At 40.4% G+C, this 23,082-nt stretch overlaps 1 protein-coding gene across 5 annotated transcripts in view; it reads left to right on the forward strand.

Moving 5' to 3' along the window:
• The window catches only part of TRIM2 (tripartite motif containing 2), a 195,332-nt gene that overhangs the window by 55,431 nt on the left and 116,819 nt on the right, over window positions 1-23,082 (forward strand). The window contains exon 1 of one of the 5 annotated variants that reach the window (XM_037830841.1): window positions 9,324-9,438. The exons of 3 other annotated variants lie outside the window; for them this stretch is intronic. The gene's annotated coding sequence lies outside the window, so the exon portion shown is untranslated. Of the gene's footprint in view, window positions 1-9,323; window positions 9,439-23,082 lie in introns of those variants that run through there. One more of the 5 variants, XM_037830843.1, reaches the window with a different exon arrangement.

Below are 23,082 nucleotides of genomic sequence, written 5' to 3' on the forward strand. Positions count from 1 at the left end.
AGCTTTTTACTGGTTCATATTATCTAATGAGAATTCATAAGTGTCCCCAAAAGCAACTGATATTTATCTGTCTTGTGCTTTCCCTCATTCTTTCGGACGGGGTATCCACAATAAACTTATCATGCAAGACACCAACAACAGACAGCTTCTTGGAGTAATAAATGAATTGGCTACCACCTTGATGTAAAAATTTGTAAAGGGAATTGTTTTGGTTTGCTAAAGCAGACAGAATGCACTCTGCCAGAATGCACTATGCCAGAAATAGACTGGCTTTTAACAATGGGGATTGATTAGCTTACAAATTTACAGTTCTAAGGCTATGAAAATGTCTCAATCAAGGCATCAAGGGGAGGATACCTTCTTGAAGAGAGCTTGGGTTCCTCTGTCAGAAAGCAAGTGTTCTAGTTTGCTAATGCTGCCAGGATGCAAAACACCAGAAATGGATTGGCTTTTATAAAGGGTTTATTTGGTTAAACAGTTACAGTTTTAAGGCCATAAAGTGTCCACGGTAACACATCAGCAATCAGTACCTTCACTGGAGGATGGCCAATGGTGTCGGGAAAACCTCTGTTAGCTGGGAAGGCATATGGCTGGCGTCCACTCCAAGTTCTGGTTTCAAAAAGGCTTTCTCCCAGGATGTTCCTCTCTAGACTTCAGCTCCTCAAAAATGTCAATCTTAGTTGCCCTTGGGGTGTTTGTCCTCTCTTAGCTTCTCTGGAGCTAGAGTCTGCTTTCAAAGGCCATCTTCAAAATGTCTCTGTAAACTGCAGTTCCTCTCTCAGCTCCTGTGCATTCTTCAAAGTATCCCTTTTGACTATAGCTCCTCTTCAAAATGTCACTCACAGCTGCACTGAGCTCCTTCTATTTGTCAGCTCATTTATATGGCTCCAGTGATTTAACTTAGACCCACCCTGAATGGGTGGGGTAATACCACCATGGAAATTATCCAATCAGAGTCATCACCCACAGTTGGGTGGGGCACATCTCCATGGAAACACTCAAAGAATTACAATCTAATCAACACTGATACGTCTGCCCACACAAGATTACATCAAAGATAATGGCATTTTGGGGGACACAATACATTCAAACCAGCACAGCAAGGCACATGGCGACGTCTGCTGGTCCTTCTCTTCTGGGTTTTGTTGCTTCAGCTTCTGGCTTCTCCATCTGTGGCTTTTTCCTTAATTTTAACTCTGGGTATTTCTCTGAATTTCATCTCTTCACTTCTCTGAGGCTTCTCTGAGTTCTCTGGGTTGTTTCTGTGTGTACTTTATTCTCTTATAAAGGACTCAAGTAAGGGGATTAAGACCCAACTTGAATGGGCTGGGTCACATCTCAATTGAAATAACCTAATCAAAGGGTCCCACCCACAAAGGTCTGCACCCACAGGAATGGTTTAAAAGAACATGGCCTTTTCTGGGGTACATAACAGTTTCAAACTACCACAGGAATTTTTTTTTTTACCACTTTCAATGTCAAGTGTTTTTTTAACAGTCTGGCTTGTACTTTTAAGACTTTTGTATTATAAAAGCCGAGTTAAAAATTAAAATGGTAAGTACAAAAAAAAAAAGTACAGGGTTCCTATTTGGAATGATGGACATGTTTTGGTAATGGATGGTGGTGATGGTGACACAATATTCTGAATTTAGTTAAGAGCCCTGAAATATATATCTGAATGTGATTAAAGGGGGAAATGTTAGACTGTATATATGGTAACAGAATAAAAATTAAAAAAAAAAAATCCATGAACCTACACTACACAAAGAGCGAACCCTAAGTTAAACCATGGACTTTAATTAATAGTGCAATTATTAAAATCTACTATCATCAATTGCAACAAATGTTCCACACCAATGCAAGGTTTTGATGGTTGGGTGGTATATTGAAATCCTGTATTTGATGCATGATGTGCTGGTTTGCCTGTATTATGTCCCCCAAAATGCCATGTTCTTTGATGCAGTCTTGTGGGAGCAGACATATTAGTGTTGGTTAGGTTGGAACCTATTGATTCAGTGTTTCCATGGAGATGTGACTCAATCAACTGTGGGTGGGACCTTTGATTGGATAACTTCCATGGAGGTGTTGCCCCACCCACTCAGGGTAGGTCTTAATTGGATCACTGGAGTACTTTAAAAAGAGCTACACAGCCCAGATACTGGAGCAGCTAAGAGTGACATTTTGGAGAGCAGCTGAGACAGACATTTTGAAGATGGAAAATGGCATTCTGAAACACAACCTGGGAGCAAGCAGATGCCAACCACATGCCTTCTGAGCTAACAGAAGTTTTCCAGATGCCAATGGCCATCCTTCAATTACATAGGGCTGAAATGCTGTGTTAAAATGAACTGGGTTCAAATATAGCCCTTCCCAAATTATACCAGATTGTTGATGCCTTACCTTGGACACTTTATGGCCTTCAGACTGTAACTTTGCAAGCAAATAAACCCCTTTTATAAAAGCCAATCCATTTCTGGTATTTTGCTTAATGGCAGCATTAGCAAACCAGAATACATGGTTGGTCTGTAAACCCACAACTTCTCTAATAAAAAAATTTTAAAAAAATTAATATTTTTAAAATATTTAATACAATTTAATATTTGTCTTTAGTACAGTGTTTTGTATGCTGGCAAATCAGAGACTTGATAATGAATGCACTGTGAGATGTTGAACTAAATCAGTTAACTGAGGCTTCAGCTCTTTAGAAGAGTTGGGCAAATCCCTGCCTATGGGCAATTGGAGCTTCAGGTTGCCAAGAGTTCGGTGACTGAAAGGCAGCCATTGCAGATCTAGGCTGAAATTCTAATTGGATGATGAGCATTCTCAAAGGGCATGTAGCAATTTTCTGAATTGCATAATCTAATGGTTTGAAATTTAGAAAGTAGTGATATCACCTCCCTATATTTTAAAAGAGCGTACATCTGCCTCTGTAATTAATTTGTGTATTAGTTTTAATAATAATTAATTATTAGGCCAACTTCCAGGGACATGATGGTCAGGAAAGAAACAGGCCCCCAGATGTGTGGAACAGGTTTGCCAAAGCATTTCAGCCCTATGTAATTGCGTTTTCTTGATGAAATTGGCAAAGTCTGCTTTGCATCTTTTTGAAACCTCTTCCTTCTGGTTCACAGTTCATTTCCTATTCTACCTTTCCAAGGTGGTTACCTGTGTTGAAATGAACTCGGTTCAAATATAGCCCTTCCCAAATTATAATTTGTGAAGCTTTCTTTTATTCATTTTAAAGAAAATATATGATTAAAGAAATAGAAATCTCACTGAAAATGTTAAATGTTTTGTTGTAGATCATTACACTCAGAGTTTATAGAGGGTGGGAATTATGTCTATGGAGAGACATAGAATTTGATATCTCCTTAATGAAGGGTTAATCTAGAAACCATTTCTTAAATTTTTGTGTACAGGACGGTGGAAAGAAACCTGGACTAGGAAGAAGACTTGAATTCTACCACCAATTCTGCTACTATCTTGCTATATAACTCTGGGCAAGTCACTTAATTTTTTATGTCATCACTTTTCCCATTTGGAAATTGAGGATATCTAGTCAGATTATTTAGAAAATCCCTTCAATTTCTAAGGTTCTATGGTAGTTTTATGAAAATGAAACTTTTTGAATAAAAGTTTGACAGTTGGTTTTGTTCTTTACCTAGTTTGTGTATTCACCCCACCAGAGAGTCACACTATTCTTTTTGACATCTCAAATGCTTCTGAACACATTTCCATCAAATATTTTATTTTTCGTTTTACCCTGGTAAGCAGTCTTTCCCCAGTGGATTCAGTTCTTCACCTCCCTCTGGAGGGAACAACCTGGTGGATTAGAAAGAAGCTGGCTTCATTACCTATGAGCTGGGTGACTTTGGGAAGTTAATTAAACTCAATGATTCTTAGTTTCCATATCTATAAAATGGGAATAATAATTCCTACCACCACCATCCCCAAGTGGTTTTCAATATTAAATGAGATCAACCATGAGATGACCTACAATATAGCAGCCACTTAACCAAACATCAGACTTACCACTCTCTTTTCCCCACTAGATAGTCTTGTTCTTTCTCATCTTCGCTCAAAAAGGTACAGGGGATCTCCTGGCACCCAGTTGCTCCACAATGCCTGGCACTTAGTAAATACTAAAAATGCATAAATATTGAACAGATGGAAAGATGGATGGATGGATGAATTGAATAAATCCTCTTTTAAAAACTCTTCAGTAAGATCAAAATGGCCGAGGGAGACCCTTCAGGATTCTACTCCTCCCCTACCCCCAGAAACTTTGAACAACCAGGAAACTGGCAGAAACATCTTTCTCAAAGCTCCAGAAAACTGTTAAATGACTGCAGTAACAGGGTGAGCACCAAATCAAGGAAAAAGTTTCTTAAAACTAGTAGGATCTAGTGGTGCCCTGGCTGGCCCCTCCCCATCTCTCACCAGCTTGGCTTGGAGCCAGCTGACACTCCCAGTGTGGATCCCTGGTCCCAGTTCCAGAGGCAGAGTAACCCTCATGCACATGCTGGGAGCATATAGGTCTGGCTCAGTCTATATGGCAGTGGCCTGATGGACTAAACCAGGACACTGGTCTCACTTCCCAGAACTTGCCCTGTGTGTAGAAGGAAGCTCACAGAGATTTCTTATAGAATGCTCAGAGAGGGCAGTCATGTGGTTGTCTGGGGCAAGGGATTGCTGGCTACAGGACACATAGTGAAGTCCCTGGAATCATAAGGACCTAGAGCTCCTCTGCCTATACAGATCAAGTAAGAATTTAGTAGACTACCCATCTATCTTACATCTAGGTACACCATGATCTACTAGCCAATGCCATACATCTCTGTGAGTCAGTCTGTATCGATTACTGTTTTGAGTCTGCTGTCCATTATGGTAGCCAAACCTGCCTTGTCTTTGGTGGTTAAGTGCTACCACTTGGCTTCTGCCAACCCAGGGTCCAATCATCCCCATTGTGTTTAAGGATTCCAGCTCAGTGACAGCAGTTCCAACAGTAATATCTGACCTACAGAGAAGGGTAACTACAGAGCTCTTCAGGGATGATGGAGCTAGTCTCACAAATTTATTCCTCACAGTCCTGCTGAAAGGTGTGCCTCTGGACATTCCTGGGGTGTATGAAAAGGTCTTCCATGATAAATCCACTCTAACATTCCAATCTCTCTAAGCCTTTGTATCCCCTCCTCCACATTGTACCAGGGCAGTTCTGGCATTTTGACCTCAGGTAATGTCAGCCACCTTTTGGTCCGTGTTTCAGCCAACCACCCAAACAAATGGTTAGAGCCCTTTCTAATCCCTTGAGCTACAGCACTGAATGCAGAATCTCTGCTTAGTGGGCCCATATCAGTAAATTCAGCCGGATCCAATTTTATATTCCTTACACCATTATCCCACACCCTTAATATACATTTCCACACATATTCTCCCAATATCTGTCTATATAAATTGGAAAATTCATGCAGTTCTTTTGGAGTATAGTGTACCTCCTCATGGGCCACATTGTACCTCACCTTTCAGGGCCTGTTGGCACTTTAGTTATAGGCCTGGCAAAGAAGAGAGGTAGTGGGGGTGGGTATGAAAATAATTAGAAGTGTCTTTCAAGCCAATTACCTCAGTGCATTCCCTTGTAGTTTCATCTGATGAAACAGGATTAATCTCTCCAGACAGAGGAGTAAGGGCTGTTTCCTCAGGATGGCTGGTTACAGGTTTATCAGGCACTGTAGGGTTAATCTTTTCAGGTGGACATTGGATGGCAGATTCCTTGGGGCAGACTGGAGATTGGGAAAGTGTTTCCACAGGGCTGGCTGGAGGTCCAGTGACTGTTTCCTCAGGGTAGACCATTACAGGTTTATCTGACAAAGACTTGGCCAACTCTAGGGTTTCAATATCCCCACCCCCATCATCACCCATATTTCCCTGTTCCGATTTTCAAGATCCCATTCCTTTCCAATCACTGCTCTCACTTTAACAGCAGACACCCTGCAAAGTTGGGATTTTAGTTTATGTTGTAACTCTGCCACTCACACAGTGAGACTCTGGGTCTGGTTTTCAGAGATCTCAAGTCTGTGGCCACAAGATACAAGATTTTCTTTCAGGGTACACATAGAAACTTTCACATCCTTCATGTGGCACTTAAGTTGCAAATTTGAATCCCATTCTTTCATAACTATATCCAGTGTATTTAGGAACAACCAGTCAATATCGTTATACCTTTTAACTCCACAAAACTCTGATAAGGTGTCAAAAACACTCTCACCCAGAGCCTTTCCTCTCATAAGCATATGAGTAACCTAATCCAGTGGTGATATTTTGTGTATCTCTACTGCCAACTCAGGCCATGGACTATCGGTGCCATCTTGATTATTGGATTATTAGTGCCTTTGAATCTAATCAGAGTGGAGAACCAATTGCAAAAAAACCCAAAACCAATACAGAAATCCCATTTTTAAGATTCTGTTTCTCAAGAACTACTCCTGGTACCAAAGCTGTATTAGTCAGGGTTCTCTAAGGAAACAGAACCAACAGAAGATATTTTTAAATATTATGAGATTTTATAAAATCTAAAATCGTCTCACACAACTATGGGGATGGCTAAGTCCAAATTCCATAGGGCAGACTGCAAGCTGGGACAAGAAGGTTGTCAAGGACTTCCCCAGGAGAAGTTGGCTGGCTGAAGTAGAGATGAAAATTCTCTCTTCTGACTGCTGAAATTTTGCCAGTTGCTTAGTATGTGTATTCCAATTATGCATTCTGGAACTGGGGAAATAACCACAGGAACCACTGTGAGACAGACCTGAGCTAAAACTCCATCGATCACCTGACCTCCATAAGTCCCTACTCTAACTGGTGGACCATCACAGTGATATTTTGGGTCTTCTTTGAAAGCCTTCAACTGATTGGATGAAATGTCTTTTATAGCTGAAGGCAGTCTCCTCAGTTGATTGTAGATGTAGTCAGCCATATATGCAATCAATTTACTGATGATTTAAGTCCATGAAATATCTTCGCAGTAATTATTAGGCCAGTGCTTGCTTGACCAAACAACTGGACACTATTACCTGGCCAAGTTGACACCTTGACCCAAACCACCACCGAAGGTTATAGTAACATAGTTTGTGTTGGTTAAGTTAAGTTTGTGTTGGTTAAGTTAAGTTAAGGATGTACGCAAACAAGAGTGTTATAGATTTAGGATGTTAAATTTAAAACCCATGGTAACTATACAGAAAATATCAGAGAATGCAAACTTATAGAGTCAAAAATTAGAGTACAGGTTGCCAGGGGTAAGAGGTAAGGGAAATGGGGAGTTAATTCATAATGGGTATAGGGTTTTTGTCTGGAGAGATGGGAAAGTTTTAGTTATTCAAGGTAGTGAGAGTACAGCAATCCCACTGAATGATATGCTTGGAATGGTTAAGATAAGAAAGTTCATGTTGTATATTTGTTTCCACAATTAGACGAAAAGAATGAACAATTAAAGAGACATTGATAATTAAATGCAATACAGAATCCTATTAAGGGAAGAGAAAAAGCTCAAAAGGACATTACTGAGATGTATGAAAAAGTAAGATTATAGACTGTAAGCTTTTTATCAATTTATATTAAATTTCTTGAACTTGATTATTGCACTTACAGTGGTTATAGAAATGAATATCCCTGTTCTTAGGAAAAGTACATGGCAGTAGTAAGGGTTCAAGGCACAAGATGTATACAACCTATACTCAAATGTTCATAAAGTGGATAGAAAAATAGATAGACAAACTGATAGAGAGGTGTATAGATAGATGGATTGGGAAGATTGATGGATAGATAAATAGAATGATATGGAAAAGGTGGCAAAATGGTAATATGGGTATCTGGGGGTATAGGGTATTTTGGACTCACTTCTGTATGGATTTGTATTATTTTTGTAACTGTCTTGTAAGTTTGAAAGTATTTCAAAATAAAACATTTTTTAAAAAAGAAAAAAATCTTCAGTAAACTTAGGGATGACCTTTTAAGGAAGATTCCTCTTGAGCCCAGAAGATTCTGAAGCTTTTTAAATGACAGAATCACAATGTTTTAGAGGGAAACTTAATCCTTTCCAGAGTTAACTTAAAATCAAGATCCATGAGAGTAAGGATGTCACAACTCCTCTTGTCACTGGAAGAATAGAAGGGCCAGAAGAAGCCTCATACACTATTTACAAGAGGTACCAGAGGAATCTTACTTTAATACAAATTCAGCATCGGTGGCAGAAACATAAATGTTTTTAAGCCCAATATAGATTGGAAAGGACAGTATTTTTGTTTTACTATTTTTAGAAATAAAAGTCAGAAGGGCTTGATACAGAGTTTGTGGAAAAGGAGTACATTTCAAAATTTTTATTTTTCTGCTAGTTGATTTTGATAGCTACTTTGCTTCTCTTTATAAATAATGAGTATTCCAAATGGTAATGATTACTTTTCTCAAAGTTTGTATGCCTGTAATTTATGCAATGCCACACAATCAACTAAATAGCTCTTAACTTTCTTTTTACCTCAGTATATTATTTAGAAATCACATAAAAAAAAAGTTGGAGTTTGTTTTCTGGTTCTTGGTTATTATAACATCGTATTGAAAGGTTACGCTGGCATAGTAGCTTTAAAAGCAGAATTTAGTTATGTTCCCATGGCTGTCCTGCCTTCTAAATATACTGAAGTAACTTCTGCTTTGTTTGCATATATGTAATCAAATTAAATGAACATTTGAAAAATGAACATGGACACATCAGATTTGAGCCATTTGTATATCCAGGGAATAAAATAAGTCTCTTTCTCTGAGTTCCAAAGCCGTACCAATCAAATCAAGCCTTTGTTCAATGTGCTCGGTTCTTCTCATCAGATATTCAACAAGTGTGTCATAAAAGCATCTTCCTTGAACTTTGTTCTTTGATTGAAAAACTCCTATCTGCTTTATAAATCCTGTATTTATTAACTCTAGAAGACAAAAGATGGCTAATGCAACACAGATGTCTGTGGCTTTTAAAACATATATTATTATGAGTGAGGCATACAAACCCTTCCCTGAAATTGGTCTTCTCTGGGCAGTGATTAAACTTTTCAACTTGGAATCCTTTCATGCTGCTGCACTGTAAAAAATGAGCACTCTGGCCCTCCTTATTCAGTGTTCCTCACTCCCGGTCTCCAGACCTCGGAATGAAACACAATATCTTAAGCAAAGAGAACCCAAAGAGGCTGATCATTGGCTCCCAGTGTCCCCTGATACTGCAGCCCCGCCCCTCTGGCTAGTGCTGACAAGCTGTTTATATTTTTGTGAGGGCCACCCTTTAACTCAGCAGCCTGATGACTATAATGGGCCCAATTGTCTGCGGGCGGCAGGGAGCCGAGTCCCCAGATCCGAGGAGGCTGGGGCCCGTCTCTGACACACAGGAGCAGCCATTATGGAACACAGGTAAAGAGGCTTCTAAGTGTGTGATACTTTTTCTCGGCTAGCTGGTTAAACCCAGGCACTGTTTGAGGGAAATGAGCTGTGATTGAGTTGAGCTTTCTCCTGGTTTTACTTTTTAACCCACTAAAGACGGAAAGAAAAGTCCAGTTCACTGAAATCTGCTGACAAAGTTCATATTGCTGTCTTATCAACCCTGGCAAGAAAACAGCAGGAAAGCAAAAAAACTGGTGGAGCGATGCAAACCAGATTTGACACAAAAGCGACATGGATGTGGCAAAGCATAAGGCTATTTCCAGTGATGTGTGAGACTCAAATGCTGTTTTATTTTCTAACTTAGCTCTTTATTTTCATGAGTTTAGCTCTGCCACTGTGAAGTTTGCCAGTGTAATTCAGTCGTGGGTTTGAAAGGGTCTAATATCTGCTGGTATTTTCAAAAGGCAAACCGTAGCAGTCTTGTATGTCGTAAATAGGGTCTATTCAGAAATGTGGGAACCAGTTTAATGCTAGGAGGCTGTAAAGTTTTACTGCCCTATAAAAGTGCTCAAAGGGTACTAAGTCTGTCTGTAATGGGGCTTTGGAATGAAGGAAGGAACCCCAGGCAATTAGAGCATTCCACCCCCCCTCCACAAAGGCTTAAAATATTTCTTTTGAAAAAGAATCATAATTTCAGATTATATCATAATTTTCAATTTACACATTTTAAACGGGAAGAAAGATAGTTTTCTTTTAAGTCTTGTTTGCAAAGTCCTTGACTATCGGCAGAGAAGTAAGGGGAGCCAAGAGGACACCATGTAAATTGAGGAGGGGTAACCCTGAAATGGGCATAGCCAGCCATACCTCAGGTTCTTTCTGGTTTCTGGTTTGTGAACAAGTCAGGGTGGAAAATGGTTGAAGCACCAGCCTCCGTTGCCTGAATTCGTCATCTTGGATGTCCCATTTGGCACCGTATAAGACATCTGTCCAGCACAGGGGCTACACACAGCAAGTGAGGAGGTTTGCTGTCATTCAGATCTGCAGTAGGGGACGGAACATCCAAAGCCCTGGAATTTGCTTTAGAAGTTCCTGGCTCCAGCTGTATAGGAAAATCACCTGGGGCAACTTGGATAAGAAAATGCAGTCCTTTCCTTTCTGGTGAGCTGATGGTGTTTGTGGTGTGAAGTCAAATGAGCTCAGAATCTGTGTTTAATATGGACAAGGGCCTGATAAACTGAAGATATGCAGTTTAATTTTTGGACCAAGCTAGAGGTGAATCATGAGTATTTAGTACATCTAGTGTTGCATAAATCTCCCTGCCTCTCCAAATCCCCAGAACTTCTATCTACTAATCTATAAAGCCACAATGTTTTCGTGGCTCCTGGAGGAATTAAATCAGAATGCAAAAGTAGCCTTAAAAATGAATTCATTCAAATGGGCACTCTTATCTCATGAGAGCGTAAATCTGTATAAATTTGGGGGCTGTGCTTTTACATATAACTTCTAAAAATATCTGTGTGTATGTGTGTGTGTATTTTTTAACCCAGAAATTCTACTTCTAGGAATTTATTCTGTATATATATATATACACTTACCCAAGTACAGAAAGTTTATATGTATCTTTATCCAAGGATATTCCTTGAAGCTTTTGATAATAATGGAAAAATAACAATAATGTAAAATTACCAAAAGGCTCTGTTAAAAAAAAGAAAGATACATTACTGGAGTGGAACACTACATAGCCATTAAAAAGAAAGAGGTGTGAGAATAAAAAAAAAAAAAAAAAATGAATTCATTCAAAGGCACCAAGGATATTTCAGCCCATACCAGTAGGTGGTTTCCAAATGAGGCCAAGGTTTCCTTGAGTGGCTGGAGAGGACGAGAGGGTTAGTCGCCTTATGGGGCTTTGACTGCCAGTGCTACCCCATGTGGGGAGGGGGCTCTGCCAGTGCTACCCCACATGGGGAGGGGGCTCAGTAGGGAAAGGACAGGTGCACATCTCCTGCCATCTGTGGCACCGCTGCAGCCCTCACAAATCCTTCCTTCAGGCCACTGAATGCTCATGGTCCCATCTACAAAGTAGCCCCAGGTGATGGCAAGACACAGATGAACATAGGGGAGGCCTAATGCGAGAGAGGATAGGGGTGTATTCAATGACAGTACTTACTTGGCTTCCTTTTATCACCAGAATGGTGGGCCTGCCAGGCTCCTGGTATTTCACGTGCTTACAGCATAATTTGCAGATACAGAATTTACACAAACTAATGCTAAAATAGAAGATTTACAGCAAAAAGTAATATTCTTCTAGAGTCTTTAAATACAGAGGACTGTTCTCATGGGCTTACAAAACCAAACAAACAAGCACATGTACATAAAATGCTATGATAATAAGTATCAATTGTAATAATAGCTATTATTTATTGCATGCTTGCTATGTGGCAGATATTGTACCAAACCCTTTACAGGTAATATCTCACATGGTCCTCACTAACCCCTGGGAAGTAGGTACAATTATCATCCTCATTTTACAGGTAAGGGAACTGGGGCACAGAGAAGGTAGGTAATTTGCACAAAGTCACACAGCTAGTAAGTGAACTAAAATGTGAATCATAAAGAAGTTTACCTTATGTTATGAAAAGGAGAATTTTCTGTGGAATATACTTAACAATCAAAATTGTAGCTTTTTAAGAATCCTTCTAGTTACTGCCACCAAAATGTGGGTCCCGGCAGGGAGCTAAGTGGCAGCTCTGAAGGAAAGCCAAGAAACACTTCCTTCAAGTGGATGAGAGTGCTGAAGTATGACAGCCTCACTTTGTGGGTATTTCCCCAGCCCTGAGGGGAGGCATTTAGGGCCTGAGCCCTGCCACATTGGTGGGTCTGTGCTGTTTGGCATGGGGGCCCATGGGGGACACAGGAATAAAGAGCAAAAGCTTTCCATTCAGATAAACCTGAATTCAAACCTTGCCTCTGCCATTTCGTTGTGCAATCTTGGACACATTATTTAATCTTGCTAAGTCTCAGTTTCCTCAGCTAAATAATGGTGGTAAACCAATATATATTTCACTGGTCCGTTGTGAGGACTAAGTGTGATAATGCGTAAAAGTTCTCTACACAGTGCCCAAAACACAGCAAATACTTGATAAATATTAATTATTTTATTATGGCTGCTTCCAGCCCTCAAGGATAGTTTTAAATACAGACCAAGTTTGTTGTATGTCTCCCTGGTTTATTTGTGACATTGACCTAAAGGGAATGGTGAGAGAAAGCAGTGAAGTTGAAAGAACCATGGGTTGGACAGCAGCCAGTTGTGCTCTAGTTTCCATCACTCCACAGTCCAGCATGTGGCTCTGGATAAATCCTTCCCCTCTGGACCTTGGTTTTCTGATCTGTCCATTTGGCAATATCTTTAACGTTTCAGCTCCTATTCTGTGACCCTAGCCCTGACCAACATCTCCCTCACAGGGACTCAAGTGGTGAGCATAAAGTAAACACAGTTTGAAATTACCCTTGAGCTCATTGTCGACCATGCTTATCCATGTTGAAGGTTCATCTAAGAATAATAGAGGGCCTGAAATGCCCTTTTGAACCTCCCAGTTTGGGTGTGTGGTTTGAAATATACGCTTGTTATTTTCTCTGGAGGTAACACATTCAAGTCTGTTACTTTATACAATAGGATGGTATCCATTTCTTAGATGCTCCTTTGGATGTTTGAAGATAATTGGAAAATGAATGAAGCAGACATTGTTTTCTGGAGGCAAAATTCCAAAAGGGATTTGTAGGGGGTGGGGAGCTAGGCAGCTGTTCCCTTTGGAAAGCCAGCTCTCAGTAACGTGCTTATTCTCTCTACCTAACTTCTGGCTATTTTAAGACTTACACTGTATCCACGCAATGGAGGCAATTACTATGTCACACACTCAGAGAAGAGGTGCTAAGGGGCTCCCCACATCCAGAAACCTGCAGGGTTAGTAGTTCAGATGGCTGTTTCTGCTTTCTCTCTTTCCTCCCTGCCCCATTTCCTCCTTCCTTTCTCAACACTTACTGAACACCTGCTCTGGAGGTGCTGGGAATACAACATGGTCTTGGCCCCAGAGGAAGTCACAGTCTGTCGGAGAATTCCAGCAGGGCAGTGTTATGATAGACATATGTACAAGGTGGTATGGGAGCGTGGGAAGTGGCACCCTTAGCCAGACTTGGGACACCAGCAAAGGCATGACACTAGAAGGGAGTCTTGAAGATTGAGGAGGGGGTCAAATGGAGATGGAGGGAAGCGTGATTAGTGCTAGCAGTTTCTGATTCAGTAGGTCGGGCTGGGTCTTGGACAGTGGTGCACTTGGGTTGAAAACCACTGGACTGAAGGAATCAGCATGTGTAAATGCCCGGAGGCAGGAGACAATATTTGGGAAACAACTAGTAGTTCAGTCTGGTTGACACCTAGCATGTGAGTGAATGAGTAATCATAGATGAGATGGAACTGGCAGGAAATGAAGCCATTGTCCCAAAAAAGATGAAGCAAATGTGGCAAAATCATAATTGTTTAATCTTGGTGATGACTATTTGGGGATATATTGTACTTTTTGGTTTACTTTTGTGTTTATTTAAAAATTTCATAATAAATTTTACTAAGAGTAGAAAATCCCATAGACCTAACAGGACCAGAATGGAGCTGAATTTGAATCCAGGATTCACTGGTTTTTAGCTATGTGACCTTGAACAGGTAACTCAACTTCTCCAGTTCTCACTTTCCTCATCTGAAAATGAGAATAATAGTGTCTCCTTTTTTCTTTTATAAAGTGTGAAAAAGATAGAACATGTAGATGGTCCCCCATAGTGCTTGGCACAGAGCCATCCCTCAATGAAATCCCACCCAGATGGACTATCTTATCCATTCAGGTTGAAGTTCCTAGATGATGCTCAAGAGTTGTTCAAACAGAAAGCACACAAATGTTTGATAAGTCAAAGAAACATGGACCTGGAAGGCAAGATCTTTAGGAACAAATCTGGGGCAGTAGGTGGGCATTGAAAAACAAAACCATTTCACAGACTGCAGTGTGTAGGTTTAAAAGGTCCAGCATCAACCCCTCTTGCTGAGATTGGGCAGGAGTACAGTCATTTCTTCACCAGGTCCATTTTGTGGAAAACTGAGGCCCTGCAGCCAGGGATCTAACAGAATGAGATATTAAGAGTGAATGATCCTTGTGATCTGCCACTTTGTGATATTTCTCCTGCATGTAATCCACATACACACACTCACACACACAAATGGTGAAAAGGCCCCTGTAGAGGTTGAAGGAACAAACAGAGACCCTGGTGACCTTGGCCCTCCTGGGGCCTTCCTAAGTAGAACAATGGAACCCAGTTTGGTTTGTGTTCATAATTTCTTACATTTCAAGTATTTTCTGTCTACCTAAATTTTCAAATGGTGCAACTCACACTATCGCCCCACTTAACAGGCATGCTATATTGTGATCCAAAGATGTTAAAGGGATCCACTAAAAAAGAGAGAAGGTGAATCAGAAACCTAGACTGGGATTACCTTCTCCAGTGAACCCCTGGGAGCTATTTTAGATGTGCATCAATCATCTGCCCTCCAGCCGCCCCTGCTGGGAACACCTCCCCTTATCACACCTCCACTCCTGCTCAACTTTTCAAGGAGAGCATTTCCTGGTATGTAGGTCTTTAACTGCCTGGTGTACTTGTCCACTCTCAACCTGCACTTTCTAGTACCATAGCTAACAAGCTGAAGCTGAGGGAACAGTACGCTTCACATTTTATGGCTGTTATGCAAACAGAACTTCACTGAAATTCCTCAAACTGTTGACTCTGGAAACCCCTACGAGCTAAAGGGCCAATCTCTCACTTTGCAAACATCAGATACGCTTCTTGAAGCAAGTCTCTGAAACCAACTTGGAAAATGATACTCCTTACAAGGTGTGTGGGAGGAAGAAATTTAAATCTGTAGCACCCTCAAAACCTCAGTATAAACCCAGTCAGGGCAAGCAGTTTCCAAAGCATGTTCCTGATTGAGAGTCCACTCAGGGACCCTCCAAAGATGGAGTTGTCACCTGGGTGCATTTCCTCTCTCTGATCATTCCAGCTCTTCCCAGAAGGGAAAAATGTAGAGTTTAAACTGAATGTCAAAGCTGTAACCTAACCTCAGAGCCACATACCATAAAGAACTGAGCTTCCAAAATGATTTCATATCTATTTCATTTTCTAGGCTATTCTTAGTTGCCACATTGGATGATTTAATTTTAAATACAGGGGCTTCAAGCAAAATTTTCCTGAGGCGTCCTTGTCTACTGCAAAAGACCTGTGAAATATGCAAGATCATCTCCTTCCATGGGTCCCGAAGTGCTTCAATAGCAACTTGGGCAATAATCGCACTTACAGGAAACCCTAGTAGAGCTGAATCCCTTTCATTTATCACTGACGTGCAGGTTCTTCCAGTATGAATCAAGGGATGAGAACTAGGGCTTTCAAGATGTATGATTCTTGATCTGTGCTCCTCAATGGACAATTCTGTTTTCTTTAGAACATTTTAAGAAAACAGCAGCAATCAGTGATTTCCTAGAAAAGGGGCCCCTTTAAATATATCCTCTATGATAAGGATTACTATTGTATCTTCTCAATACTTTCTGTGTTCTGGGCACTTTAGGGCACAGCTTAAGTATTAATTAATGATGGTCCATTAAGAAAAGAAAATGGAAAGATCTAGAAGGTAGCAGTGACCCTACAAGCCCCAGAATCCTTGATGGGACTGTGACAAGGAAGGATGGTGACAAGGTCTGAAAAGAGCAGCTGTCTTCCCACACTCAACACAGGCAATAAACCAGGGGGCACCACTGTCTGAGCTGTCACTGGAGAGCTGGAAGAGACCTGGGGATGGGGGGCAATGGCAGGCTGTCCAGCTTTCCCCATCTCTGTCCAGGGGTATTCAGGGAATACAGGCCTCCAAAGTGAGGCTTCCTTTTTTTTTTTCACAGGCCATGCCAACCAGCCGCACGGGGACAGCTCCTATCTGCACGGGGACTTGGTGGTGTCCCAGGCTTCTGGGTGTGGCTTTTGAGAGGCAGGGTCAGTGGGGGAGGGGGAGCTGATAGTGAGAGGGCCTGAGTTCCCAGTGGGATAGGGCTGGGTGGAGGAAGGGCTTGCTGACCTCTGAACCTCATCCTGTCAGGGAACTGGGGTTACTGGGTCAGAGAAATGTCTCAAGTCCTTCCGGTTTCCATGGCTGGTTGTTCTCCTGCTCCAACAGGAAGGAAACCAGGGCTAGCTAGCATGCGCCTGCACCCCCCACTGAGAGCATTAGGAGCGGGGTGGGGTAACGGAGCAGCTCCCAGCTTTCTCTGAAGCTGTCATTGTGCGTCTTCTCCCCAAGTGCATGTAAATCTGTCTTCCTCCTTCCCTCTTTGAAAAACCCAAAGTGAGTAAAGGGAGGAGGCAGGGAGAAGAAAAGAGGTGGATGGGGACTAGAGAGGAGGAAAGCCATTCACACTCTTTTCTCTGGCCAAGACTTGTTTGTTGCTGTGGGGGTCTTTGTTTGGGGGCTTTTCTTTTCTCTTTTTATTTTAATCAAAGCAGTTCATTCTGGTGCTGCCAGTGGAACAACCCTTTCCAATTCCTTCACATGGTAATTGTGCACATAGCATCCAGGCTTAGGCTTGTATCTGTAGTTTCTTCTATTAGATTAGAAGAGGGGATCTTGTTTTTGTTCCAGTTTACCTTCTGCTTACCAAGGCACATAGCTTCTCAGTCATTGACTGTTCAGCTTCCCAGAGCTCTGGGAGTGCAATATCATCACCAGGCAAGCACTCATTCAAACGGAGAGGCTAACACTGATTATGCACTGATGCCTGCAAGGCACTGTTCTAAATGCTTTATACATGTGAGCCAGTTCACTCTCCTGGGTAAGTATTATTATTCTCCATTTTCAGATGAGGAAACTGAGGCTTAGAGAGTTAAGAAAATTGTCCAAGGTCACAGCTAGTCAGAGTGAGCCTACATTTATAACCACAATGCCATCCCCAGTGGTGCATGATTATCTTTTGTGTGGATGCACAAGGCTTTAGGTATTCATTCCCCTATTCCTGATCACTTAAGTTGTTTCAATTTTTTTCCTATTATAAATAATGCAGTGATGAATGTGTTTGTAATAATAGCTAACAATAGTTAACATTTGTTGAATTGTTAACTATGTGACAGGCAGTTTCAAGTTCTTTATGCATCCTAACTAATCTTTATAGCAACCCTACTATCATTACCATTTAACAGATGAGGAAACCGAGGCACAGAGCAGTTGGTTAAATATTTTGCTCAAGATTGAACAACGAAGAAGTGGCAGAGCAGTTGTTCAGCCTGGAACTGGTGTTCTTGTGATGCTGCCTGGATATACGTCCTTGACCATGCCTCTGACATTGCCTTGGGAAAGATTTTTAAAGTGGAATTACTCTATCATAAGATGTAAAGATTTTTAATGGTCTGGATACATATCACCAGATTGCTTTCCAGTAACACTGGATGGTTATGTTCATTGGCATTCCCATGAGCACAGTACAGTTGACTATGGAATTGAAAGTTAGGCAAACCCATGGTAAATGGGGATGTCCTTCCAGCCCCTGGGCTATGTGTTCACAAACCTGGCCAGGATAGCCTTAGAGAACCTGCATAATGGCTTGGATTTAAGAAATTGAGATGGTCAAACTCTATTCTGTCCATTTTTAAAAAGTTTTCTTCAAGAGGAGTCATCTAATGTTCTCAAGATAGTATCAGGTATCTGTTCATAATTCCTGTTTTTGGAAAATATCAAGAAATAATGAAGACAATTGTGGAAGCAGAACTGTTCAACCTAAAGAAACTTTTGTCCAAAGCAGCCTCTTGATGCTCCACAACATTTTTTAAAAATGCAATTTTATTGAGATATATTCACATCCCATACAACCCATCCAAAGTATACACAATCAGTGGTTCACAGTATCATCACATAATTGTGTATTCATCACCAAAATCAATTTTAGAACACTTTCATTACTTTAAAGAAAGAAATAAAAATTAAAAAACCTAAAATGTGCCATACTCCTTATTCCCCCTATTATTGACCTTTAGTGTTGATGTGGTACATTTGTTACTATTGATGAAAGAATATTAAGATATTACTGCTAACTATAGTTGATAGTTTGCAATAGGTACATTTTTTCCATATGCCACTCTATTATTTACTGCTTGTAATAATTACATACATTTGTTCTAGTTTAGGAAAGAACTTTTTAATATTTGTACAGTTAATCACGGTCATCATCCACTACAAAATTCACTGTATTTTACATTCTCATATTTTAACCTCCAGCTTTTTTTCTAGTGACATACATGACTCTAAACTTCCCCTTTCTACTACATTCACCCACCATTCAGCACTGCTACCATCACCTCTATCCATTTCCAAACAATTATGTTTGACCTAGTTAAAAATTCTGCACATATTAAGTAACTATTCCCCATTTTCTAGCCTCATTCTATCACTTGGCAAACTATATTCTAGATTTTATGTCTATGAGTTTACATATTATATTTATTTCATATTACTGAGATCATATAATATTAGTCCTTTTGTGTCTGACTTATTTCACTCAACATAATGTTGCCAATTGTTATTGTAGAGACATGTATTTCTCTCTCCAGTTTTGCCAGTATTTGCCTCATGTACTTTGGGGTATCTTTCTTGATTAGGTGCATAAATAATTTATTTTCACCTTGGTGAATTGCCCCCTTTTACTAATATATAGTGTCCTTCTCTGTCTCATAACATTTTTGCATTTAAATTCTATTTTTTCTGATACTATTATAGCTACCCCAGCCTTTTTTTTGGTTATGGCTTGCATGGAATATCTTTTTCCATCTTTTCACTTTCAACCTACTTGTATTTTTGTGTGTAAAATGAGTCTCTTGTAAACAGCATATAGATCGATCATATCTAGCCCAGATATATATATATATTTAATCCATTCTGCCAATCTGTATCTTTTGATTGGGGAGTTTAATCCATTAACATTCAATGTTAATACTGTAAAGGCTGTATTTATTTCAACAATTTTATCCTTTGGCTTTTATTTGTCAGATCTATTTTTTTCTCTGTTTTTATCCTTTTAGTCATCCTTACTAATACTCTTCATTTCTGTACCCTCCTGCAGGTCTCTCCCCCTGTCTTTTCTTTTCAGCCAGCAGAACTCCCTTTAGTAGTTCTTGTGGGCCAGGACTCTTGTTAATAAACTCTCTCAGCTTCTGTTTATCTGTGAATATTTTATGAAACTCTCCCTCATTTTTGAAGTACAGCTTTACTGAGCAGAGAATTCCTGGCTGGCAATTTTTCTCTTTCAATATCTTAAATATATTGTACCACTACCTTCTCACCTCCATGGTGTCTGATGAGAAATCAGCACTTAGTCTTATTTGGCCTCCTTTATATGTGGTGAATTGCTTTTCTCTTGCTGCTTTCAGAATTTTCTCCTTTTTGGCATTCAACAGTCTGATTAGAATGTTTCTTGGAATGGGTCTATTCAGATTCTTATTCTCTTCGGAGTATGCTGGGCTTCTTGGATTTGTGTCTTTTATAAGGGTTGGGAAATTTTCAGCATTATTTCTTTCAATATTCTTCCTGGCCCTTTTCCCGTCTCTTCTCCTTCTAGATGTGTATGTTTGTGTGCTTTGTGTTGTCGATCATTTCCCTGAGACCCTTCTCAAATTTTTCCTTTTTTTTCTCCATTTGTTCTCTTGTCTGCTCAAATTCAATTGATCTGTCTCCTAGCTCACTGGTCCTTTCTTCTGCCTCTTCAAATATGCTGTTGTGTGTCTCTGGTATATTTTTAATTTCATCTATCACATCTTTCATTTCCATAATGTCTGTTAGTTTTCTATGTATCTTTCATATTCTTCTTTATGCTCTCCTAGTGTGTTTTTAACATCCTTTATCTATTTACATATATTTTCCTTCATTTCTTTGAATGATTCAGGAGATTTGAGCATCTTTTGTTAGCTGTTCCAGATTCTGTGTCTACTCTGATTCTTTGATCTGTTCCTGTGACTGGGCCATAACTTCCTGTGTTTTAGTATGTCTGTGATTTTCTGCTGATATCTGGTTGGCTGATTATTCTGCTGATATCTGGTTACCTGATGGGTCTATTCTGAAGGTTAGTTTTTCTTTCTCTTGTGTATGATTTAGCTATTGCCTGGGTTTGTATTAGGACACTATTTGGATATCAGTATTTCCCAGTTAAAACAGGGCCAGGTACCCATTCAGTGGGTGTAAACCAGCTCCAATGAGCCTGAGATGGGGCTGGAGATACTCTGCAAAGCTCTGTTTTTTCCTCCTGCACTTTCAGGTCTGCCTAGTAAATGGTGCTCATTGACTACTTATTCATCCTCAGGTGTGTAACTGGTGGAGCCCAGTCATGTCTGACCAAGTGGGGATGAAACTGCAGGGTTCCTGTGCTCTCACTTCACAGGCCCTATCTGCTTTGGTGTTGGGCTGTGCCCCCTTTGTGCTTGGGGTTGGAGGACTCTCACAGCTGCCCCAGTCTGTGGCTGTCCCTCAGGCAAGGATCAGGCCTCCCACTGCTGCTTCCCTGGAGGGTAGGGGATGGGCACAGGTGCCATGGCCAGAGTTACAGTCTCTGCCCACATTTTCTCAGCCCCTTTGTCCCATATTGACCTGGGCCTTGAAATGTTCTCCCCTATCTCCTGGGTCCCCAAACAGTTGATCTGTATTCTTCCAGGCTACTTGCTGCCTTTGGGAAAGTAGTAGATTCTGCCATTCCCTCCCTAATCCTCCATTTTGGAAGATCCTCCATGGTGCCCTTTTGTATTCTGCCATCCCCTGTGGCTTGAGACCTGCTATGGATCCCTGTGGGCTTGGGTCTCTGTGTCTGGATATAGGTGGGGATCTGTCTCACTGCTATGAGAGATTTTATAACAGTGTGAGGTGGAAGGGATCCCAGCTGCTGCCTCTGGGCACTTTCCAGGCTTCATGGGACCTAGTGAGGGGGAGGGGAGAGGACCGGCTGGTCCAGGATGGAAGTTTCCCACCTGTTTTTTTTCTCTTTCTTTGATTCAGCATTTATGGGACCCTTTTCCAGTTTTTACCTTCCTCTAAGTTCTGAGCAAGTGAGATTTGTCCTTTTTTTTCACCAAATCTTTGGAGAGAGGTTTTCAGTAGATGTCTTCCATCACCTTGTTGATGACATCTTCCTCTCTACAGCATTTTAATTTTTATTAGTAGCATCAACAATAACAATTAAGACTTCTATAGCACTTTTAACTGAATACATTGCTCTTACATTTTCATTAGACCAAGCCATTGTTGCCCATACTTTCCTGAAGATAGGAAACATGCTGGGGCTTGTTAAATATAACAGGCCTCCTCAAGGGAAATTCTGGTTCAGTAAATCTGGGTTGGAACACTTAAATCTGTGTTTTGACAAGCATCCTAGGCTATTTATACTTTCTGAGAATTTGGTACCCACTAGAAAACACCACTGAATATTTATAAATTTTATTTTCAATGTATAGCTGTTAAAGTGAGAATGCTTGCCTTTAGTTGGAAACAGGTCCTGAAGAAAAATTTACAAAGATGAATTATTGCAACAAAAGTAAAAATTGCTAGCCTTAGCATTCTTCACTCACACTAGATACCTAAGTGTACATCTCTTAAATTCTCTTGAATTTCTATTATACAGGTACATGCAACTTTCAAATTACCCTGACATGAACATGCACCTCATCTCTATCCAGCATCTTTTTTCCTAAATCAGGGCATTTGGTGTGTCTTTGGCTAAAGCATCACGTTCTCTTGCTTAATATTAATGCATTGTAGACTGGGAACTGATTACTGGGATCCTGGCATGGCTCCTCCTCCCCTCTATGCCCAACCCACGCACCCAGAGTCCTTAGAGTAGTGAGAATCCATGAGGTCCAGGGATGACATGTCTGGGGACTGCTCCCTGGCATCACTATTTGGAACTGAAAACTTCCCCTTGGAAAAACTGAACTTGATATAATGTCACTTTGCTACAGTCCAAGTACATTTTTATTTTTGTGGCTGATCTGGGTACTTACTACCATTAATAATATTTCCATGAAAAAAAAAATTCAGCTCAAAGCTACACGTGGGAGGGAGTGTCTGGGGTAGTGGTAGTACTATTTCTTGTTCTGGGTGGTGTTGACCCTGTTGTGGACACTTTGTGATAATTCATTGAGCTCTGCCCTTTGGATTTGTTCACTTTTCTGTTAGTAAGTTATACGGATTAAACTTTATTAAAAAAAAAACCTGGCATTTTGAATATATCCTTTTGGTAATAAGAGATAGACTACATTGAAATCTATTATAAAGAAAAAGAACATGACTCAATTGTCATCATATTTTCTCCACATGTTGGATAAAAGGAGACTTCAAAAAGAAACACTTCCATGGTTCTTTTCTTTTTCATCTTTAATGTGAGAATTGAACAGATGATAATAGTCTTAAGAAACATAATTATAAAAAAGTCCTTTGCCTGTTTTTATTGGGTTCTGTTGTTTGGTCTGAGTAAGGTTTTGATTTCAAACTTCAAAAGCACAACATATATTAAAAATAAGCAGATTTATGATGAGTGAGATTGTTGGCAAGGAGTTGAGAGCAATGATCAA

Source organism: Choloepus didactylus, chromosome 3 (genome assembly GCF_015220235.1).
Source record: "Choloepus didactylus isolate mChoDid1 chromosome 3, mChoDid1.pri, whole genome shotgun sequence".
Classification (NCBI taxonomy): domain Eukaryota; kingdom Metazoa; phylum Chordata; class Mammalia; order Pilosa; family Megalonychidae; genus Choloepus; species Choloepus didactylus.